Source organism: Octopus bimaculoides, chromosome 6 (genome assembly GCF_046866305.1).
Source record: "Octopus bimaculoides isolate indiv1 chromosome 6, ASM4686630v1, whole genome shotgun sequence".
Taxonomy (NCBI): Eukaryota; Metazoa; Mollusca; class Cephalopoda; order Octopoda; family Octopodidae; genus Octopus; species Octopus bimaculoides.
The window spans coordinates 66,092,387-66,100,355 of record NC_142933.1 but is presented as its reverse complement, the minus strand read 5'-3'; the positions used below and the strand labels follow the sequence as shown (position 1 = coordinate 66,100,355).

The following is a 7,969-nucleotide window of genomic DNA, read 5'->3' as shown; positions in this document are numbered from 1 at the left end:
CATAATTTTGAAATACTCTTTACTCTTTATTCTTTTACTCTTTTACTTGTTTCAGTCATTTGACTACGACCATGCTGAAGCACCACCTTTAGTCAAGCAAATTGACTCCAGGACTTATTCTTTGTAAGCCTAGTACATATTCTATCGGTCTCTTTTTGCCGAACCGCTAAGTTACGGGGACGTAAACACACCAGCATCGGTTGTCAAGCGATGTTGGCGGAACAAACACAAACGCACAAACACACACACATATATATACACGTATACCTATATACGATGGGCTTCTTTCCGTTTACCAAATCCACTCACAGGGCTTTGCTCGGCCCGAGGCTATAATAGAAGACACTTGCCCAAGGTGCCACGCAGTGGGACTGAACCCGAAACCATGTGGTTGGTAAGCAAGCTACTTACCACACAGCCACTCCTGCGCTTATCTATAAAACCATCAAAAGCTTGTTTATCTTTATGTTTTTTTTATTTATTATTAGTGTTGCTTAATATGTTTTGCTAAAATTGCTGTTTCTTTTCAGATATCAACAGAAAAAGGTAATTAAAATTCATTAAAATGACAGATCTATCGAACTTTCAAATAGGTCTAATTGTTGGTGCTCGTATGGCAGGCGCTAGCATAACGAAAACAGCCGAAATGTTTGGAGTATCAAGAAGTGCTGTCTCGAAAGTAATGACAGCCTTCGAGAAAGAGGGAAAAACCTCCTCGTCGAAACAAAACTCCAGAAGAAAACCAAAACTTTCAAACAGGGACCGTCGCATTCGTACACGAATTGTAAGAAAGGATCACAAAAGTACAGTTCCCAAGATTACTGTAGAGCTTAATGACCACCTCGAGAACCCAGTTTCGGCAAAAACTGTTCACCGGGAGCTGCACAAAACCAGATTTCACGGGACGGCTGCAACCATAAAACCACTACTTCAAAAACAAATGTTGCAAAGCGTTTAGAGTGGAGTAAAAACCTACAGAATTGGTCCTTAGAGTAGTGGAAGAATGTTATTTTCTCGGACGAGTCATTCTTTACCTTATTTCCGATCACCGGCCGAGTATACGTGTGGAAACAGCCAAATGAAGCATTTGACCCAGACTGCCTTCTTCCAACTGTTAAACATGAAGGAGGATCTGTGATGATCTGGTGGGGCTATATCTTGGAAATCCGCCGACCTAATGGTTTCCCTTCATAGCAGATATAATAGTCAAGACTATTTAAGCATTTTATCTGATCAAATTCATCCTATGGTTGCGGAACTGTTTCCGGAGGGAGACGCAATCTGTCAAGATGATAATGCACCAATTCACACAGCTAAAGTTGTCACTGAATGGCACGAGGAACATTCTAGTGAAGCTGAACATCTTATCTGGCCACCACAGTCCTCAGATCTGAATATTATTGAACATTTATGGTGCATTTTAGAAAAATATGTAAGGAGTCGATATACTCCACCACCATCACTACCAGAACTGGAGACTGTTTTAGCTGAAGAATGGACAAAAATTCCTTTGGAAACAATTTAAACTTTGTACGAGTCCATACCTCTTAGAATTCAAGCTGTAATTACTGCCAAAGGCGGTCCTACCCCATATTAAGATAAATTTGTCTGAAATTTTAAGGTGTTTTTTTTTTTACAACCCCTGTATGTATATTTAACGAAGTAGCGAATATGTAAGGATTATTTCGAAATAAATGTTGGTAGAATTTAACTTTAAATAGGTTAATGCTTATGTATATGCATGAATGTATATGATTCCCTTATGGTAAATATTTGATTCAACGGCCAATGAATATATATGGTGGATTTTGAAAGACAATTCTTAAAAAGCGGAAACGCATCGGGTTTAAGACAATTACAAGTTTGAATTTTACTAATCATGCCGTTGGAAAAATTCAATTCATTTATCATTATTATTATTATTTATTGTTAATTGAAAACATTCTTTTAGAGAAATTACCAATGGTGGCATAGCTAAGTGTAATTTTGGTTAAATATTTTTCTATATTTATGGGCAATAAAAAATGGAAACGCAAATATCTATACACACACACACACACACACACACACACACACACACACACACACACACACACACACACACACACATATATATATATATATATATATATATATATATATATATATATATATGCCTGCACATATACACATGTACATACATATACACACACGTATATGTATACATATGTGAGAACACACACACTTACACATAGCATAATTGTTCTTTTATTGCTTTCAGACACTGGAACGCAGCCATGCTTAGGAATCGCCTACAAGTGTTTTAGCGGATTATACTGGCCTCGAAGCTTTGTCTAAAGCTTATTTTATCGGCTTCAGACAGGACGAAAGACAAAGTCGACCTTGACGTAACTTGAACGGAAATAAATATCACAAGGTATATCTATATCCTTCAAATTACTTTCTGCCACCCACTCACGAATGATACAACATAATGCATTATTCAATGCGTGTTAGTTAGAAAGTCCGCTCCGTCCGCCCTACTTTAACTGTGCTATGAATCTGTGTTCTAGTTGGTATCGGTTTCTTTTCATTTTGTAATATTTAAAGAAAACAATTTCTTATGTTTATAAAAATAACAATTACATATATGGTATTTTACAGACAAGACAGTAAATTTCAAACGCAGTATAGCTGTGGAAACAGCTGAAAGATGGGTTGTTTTTTTTACCCTTATAAGATGGCCGCCTGCTGGCAACTTTTTCTGTCTTATAAGGGTAAAAAATATCCAATCTTTCTGCTATTTTCACAGCTACACTGTTCGAAATTTACTTTCTTGTCTGTAATATATATATATATATATATATATATATATATATATATATATATGCACAAACACACAGTGGCAGACTGGCCAGATTGCCAGCTTACCCGTTGGCAAGTGGGCCCCTGTGCCATGAGAATCCATATATGGGGGCCCGTGTTAGTATCTAAAGGGCCCATCCCTCAAGTTTGAGAATTTTTTATTCACTCCTGGAAGAATACATTAACTATTTCGGCCTGGTTGTGTTTGTAAACAGTTGAAAGGAATACTTAAAAAAAAAATTAAATGATACCATTGTAGTTGGGGGTGGGCCCCATTAGTCTCCTGGCAACCAATATTTTTAGACCCAGTCCGCCACTGTATATATACATACATGTATATATATATATATATATATATATATATATATATATATATATATATATATTTGAAGGTAGCTATCACACGTTGATCTATTGACTAGACCAAAAATAGTTATATTTTGGGGAATATATTCCACTCTCACATTATCAGAAAGATCATTGTCTAAAGAGAGGAACACTTTAATGGAAATATTACGTCTGATACAATACCTTTCTACAGCAGAGCAAATTTGTAAACCAATGAATGGCTCATAGACATCGAAGCCTTTTTTTTATTTTAACGCCAAATCGTGGCTAGATTAAACTTAGTATAATTCTTGAAAGCTCTTAGATTTGGGTGGGGGGGTTACATAAGTAAGGGAGTTTAGTATCATATAACCTTGCAATTTTTCCTCTAACAAGACAAATTTTGAAAACGTTAAAAGCTCACAGTGATTTTCCTTCACTAGAATTATGGAAACGCAATCAAGCGTTTCCATAAAAACCAGACTCATCAATTTTGTATTCTTGTTCAGGTCTGTAGCTTCCTTCAGTAATCACTTTCTTCGGCCTATCAAGATAATTAGTAGCAGCCTGTACAAAAGCATCAACAGCTTCACGCGTCATTTTAAGGCTGTGCAATTTAAACCTTTCAGGCCAGCTATTATCATCCAGAAAAAGTTTTGCATCAGAAGTTGCACTTTTCTTTGCAAAGTGTCATACAAACTTTAGACTTTGGCTTGAATCACCATCGTGTTTACAGGTACATTATATTTAGTGCGGTCATTGATCCATACACTCAAGAACTATTTCATATCAAATCTATTTGAAAAAAAAAATGTTAGCTACTGAGATAGTTACTCTGCTAAATGCGTGAACATATAACGGAAGGGTTGTTTGACCACTTGATTTAATTTCGTCTTTATAATCACCTGTTGTTCTCACTGTAGATGTTACAAACTAGAATGATTTTACAAAACAGCTAAGTTTTTTTCCCCGTATCAAAATTTTTAAAATACATTAAGTGGCGATGATTGACAAGACCTTATGACGTTAGTAAAGCAGCAGAGTCCAAACAAATAGAGATGTACGTTAGCAAAACTAGTGGAAATGAGAAGATAAAAGAAGATAAAAGAGTAATGCTGAAGGGTGGGAGTTGTAGAATGTGGGTGCAAGTATTGTATGATTAACATTAGTAGCAAAACTAATTGGTCAGTTGCATTGACGCTCGCGCAAATAAAGTGGGCAGGGTAGAAAACGATTATGTGTTAGCAAGAATGTCAAGAGAAATGAAAAAAAATTATTAGACAAATAACTGAAGTGATAGGCTATCAGCAACAAAAATGTACAGAAACTGGTGACAAAAAAATTACGTGAAATATATTTGAAATAATTTATGTTAGTTCAAAATAAATAAATATATTTCATGCATTTATAGTATTGTGATATTCGTTTCTGGATCTTTTCAATCTAAGTCACAGATTTCTTAATTAATTTTTTAAAAACTAAACGGTTTGAAACTTCGGATACTGGTTGAATGTGTCACGTAGAACACGGTTTACTCTTAACCTTTTTGACAAAATTTTGTATTTTAGAAGTTATTTCGTGCTAAAGTTGTTGTATTTGGGTAATATTAACTAACCGATGACATGTATTCAGCTGAAGAAAGTTACTGCTGTTTGCGACAGTAATAGAAGAGCAACAACATCCGGGTCATCGAGTCATGAAAGAGAGAGGGGGGAGAGAAAAGTATAAAAGATAAAAAAGGAGGGTGAGAAAAACAGAAAGTTCTTTTATAGGGAATATATACGTGAGTGTGTGCGCGTGTATATTTTTTTCCATCTTATCCAATGTTTCCTCTCGTTTATATAATGTTAGCGTGTGACGTTGAGAGAGATTTGGTTGTTATTTCCAGCAAATCGTAGAGAGAGAGAGAGAGAGAGAGAGAGAGAGAGAGAGAGAAAGAGAGAGAAAGAACGAAGAAAGTGGTGGTGTGTTGATGATCTGAACGACAGCTTATATAAACTTACCAACCCCCACCACTGCATATTAATTTATTAAACCCTTTCCTTTTTCTTGCTTCCATTCGGGGTTTTATCAGCTTTACATATGAACGTGTGTGTGTGTGTGTGTGTGTGTGTGTGTGGTGTGTGATGGACAGCATGAACAACCGTCGTCAACTTCAAAATGCCCCTCCTTCCTTAATGCCATGTATTCCTCACACCCACGTCCCTTTCCTTTCCTCAGCGTTCTAAAAGTTGTATGTGTGTGTATGTATTAGTGTGTGTGTATGTGTGTGTACGTATACATGTGTCTGTGTATTTACGTACATACATGTATGCAGCGTCCAAAACAGATGACCCGATGACCCGGATGTTGTTGCTCTTCCATTACTTTCGCAAACAGCAGTAACTTTCTTCAGCTGAATACACGTCATTGGTTGGTTAAAATTACCCAAATACGACAACTTTAAAACGAAATAACTTCTAAAATACAAAATTTTGCCAAAAAACGTAAAAAGTAAACCGTGTTCTACGTGACACATTCAACCGGTATCCGAAGTTTCAAACTGTTTAGTTAAAAAAAATGAATTAAAAAATCTGTGACTGCGATTGAAAAGATCCTAGTTTGTTTTTTTTAAATGAGTAGAATTCACTCGAAATTAGTAGTTATCTTTTACAATTTCCGTAGGTACGAAAGTTCGAAACTAGATTTTTCCGTAACGCGGAGGAAACTTATTTTATGAATAGTTTTCTTTACCTATATCGTACATAACTGCAGCACTGACCCACCACACACTAGGCATGTATAAATCTATATTGTTTTCGTATCAACTGCACATATATATTATTATATATCTTTATATATAAAAGACTAAGTCATACGTCATTTTTTGTTGTTGATTTTAAACAGTTTCTGTCACCTTATAGAAATATGGAAGGGAAAAAGCACTGAGTTGAGAGAAGCGGAAGAGAAAATATTTTAAGGAGAGGTAAGTTAGAATGAGAAGTAGATAGGGCTCGAAGTAAATGGATAAAGACTAATTGAATGAAGGCAAAATGAGACAAGATTTGAAGCAGAAAGATTAAGAATTACTGAAAGGAGACAGAAATATAACCCGTCATTTCTTATTGGTACTACTCTTGTATGTGTGATGTTTCTGTGCGTAAACACACACACACTCATACATATACATACATAAATACATATATACATCAACACACACACTCACACACACACACACACACATCAATATGTCTGCATGTATATAGAAAGAGAAAGCAGGCGGGAGAATAGGGTGTGATGGGAGGGAGATATGGCTACTCATGATATTTCTAGCAGGTCGGTCGATAAAGTAAAGGCTTTGTTTGTCTCCGTGAGAGAAATTTATTATTTTAGAGTAAGTTAGTTACTTAAGGGATATTTACCGGCTCCCATATCTTGCACACTGACAACTCCAGTTGGACGTTAGATCTATTTTTTTAATGTATATGACGCTACTGGTGGGTGGTAAAGTGGGGTTGATAGTGAGGGTATATGCTATTTGGTATCAGCAGACTATTGAATAGGATATCGATTGTAAATCGAACAGTTTCTCCAGGAAGTGTAATTTCACACACTGTCGTTCTATTATTAAACATAAGTTGGTGTATGCGTGGTCGTGGCATAGGGCTAATAATAAACAGAGAACTGTAGATTGGCCAACACACACACACACACACACACACACACACACACTCACACACACACACACTCACACACACACACACACATACACACTCACACACACACACACACACACACACACACACACACACACACACACTCACACACACACACACTCACACACACACACACACATACACACACACACACACACACACACACACACACTCACACACACACACACTCACACACACACACACACATACACACTCACACACACACACACACACACACACACACACACACACACTCACACACACACACACTCACACACACACACACACATACACACACACACACACACACACACACACACACACACACACACACACACACACACACACACACACACACACACACACACACACACACACACACACACACACACACACACACACACAAGCACACCCTGACGAATACTGTCAGATATATTTTTCCCGTTAAATGTCTGTTGATATATTTTCCAATATTCTTTTCACTCATAAGCTCAACCAACCGTCAATATTCAACTAAAGATTTTTATTCGAAATAATTCCAGAATGTGATAACCTCGACATCCAACCACTTGTATTTTCCGCATGTATATATATATATATATATATATATATATGTATGTGTATATATATATATATAATATATATATATATATATATATATATATATATATATATATATATATATACAGCGTAAGCGAAAAGTCACGCACCAAAACGATTGACATTTTATTCATATTACGTTATTATTATTAGCACGCCGGGCGAAATGCTTGGCAGTATTTCGTCTGCCGTTAAATTCTGAGTTCAAATTCCGCCGAGGTCGACCTTGCCTTTCATCCTTTCGGGAGTCGATTAAATAAGTACCAGTTACACACTGGAGTCGATGTAATCGACTTAATCCCTTTGTCTGTCCTTGTTTGTCCCCTCTATGTTTAGCCCCCTGTGAGCAATAAAGAAATAAATTATTATTGTTATTGAGCGAGGAAGCAGTTCATGCCATCTAAGTGACACTGGGGTAGAAATATACGAATCTCTATATACCCATCATGGCTACCCATCTGATAAGGGTACATCAGGCACATGCATCACAACCACATGTACGC

General features: G+C 36.5%; 1 protein-coding gene across 2 annotated transcripts in view; it reads left to right on the top strand.

The window, feature by feature from the left end:
* Window positions 1-2,282: 2,282 nt before the first annotated feature.
* LOC106874789 (uncharacterized) overlaps window positions 2,283-7,969 on the top strand; it is a 47,426-nt gene continuing 41,739 nt past the window's right edge. The window contains exon 1 of one of the 2 annotated variants that reach the window (XM_089354023.1): window positions 2,283-2,416. The gene's annotated coding sequence lies outside the window, so the exon portion shown is untranslated. Of the gene's footprint in view, window positions 2,417-6,072; window positions 6,137-7,969 lie in introns of those variants that run through there. The other variant, XM_089354022.1, reaches the window with a different exon arrangement.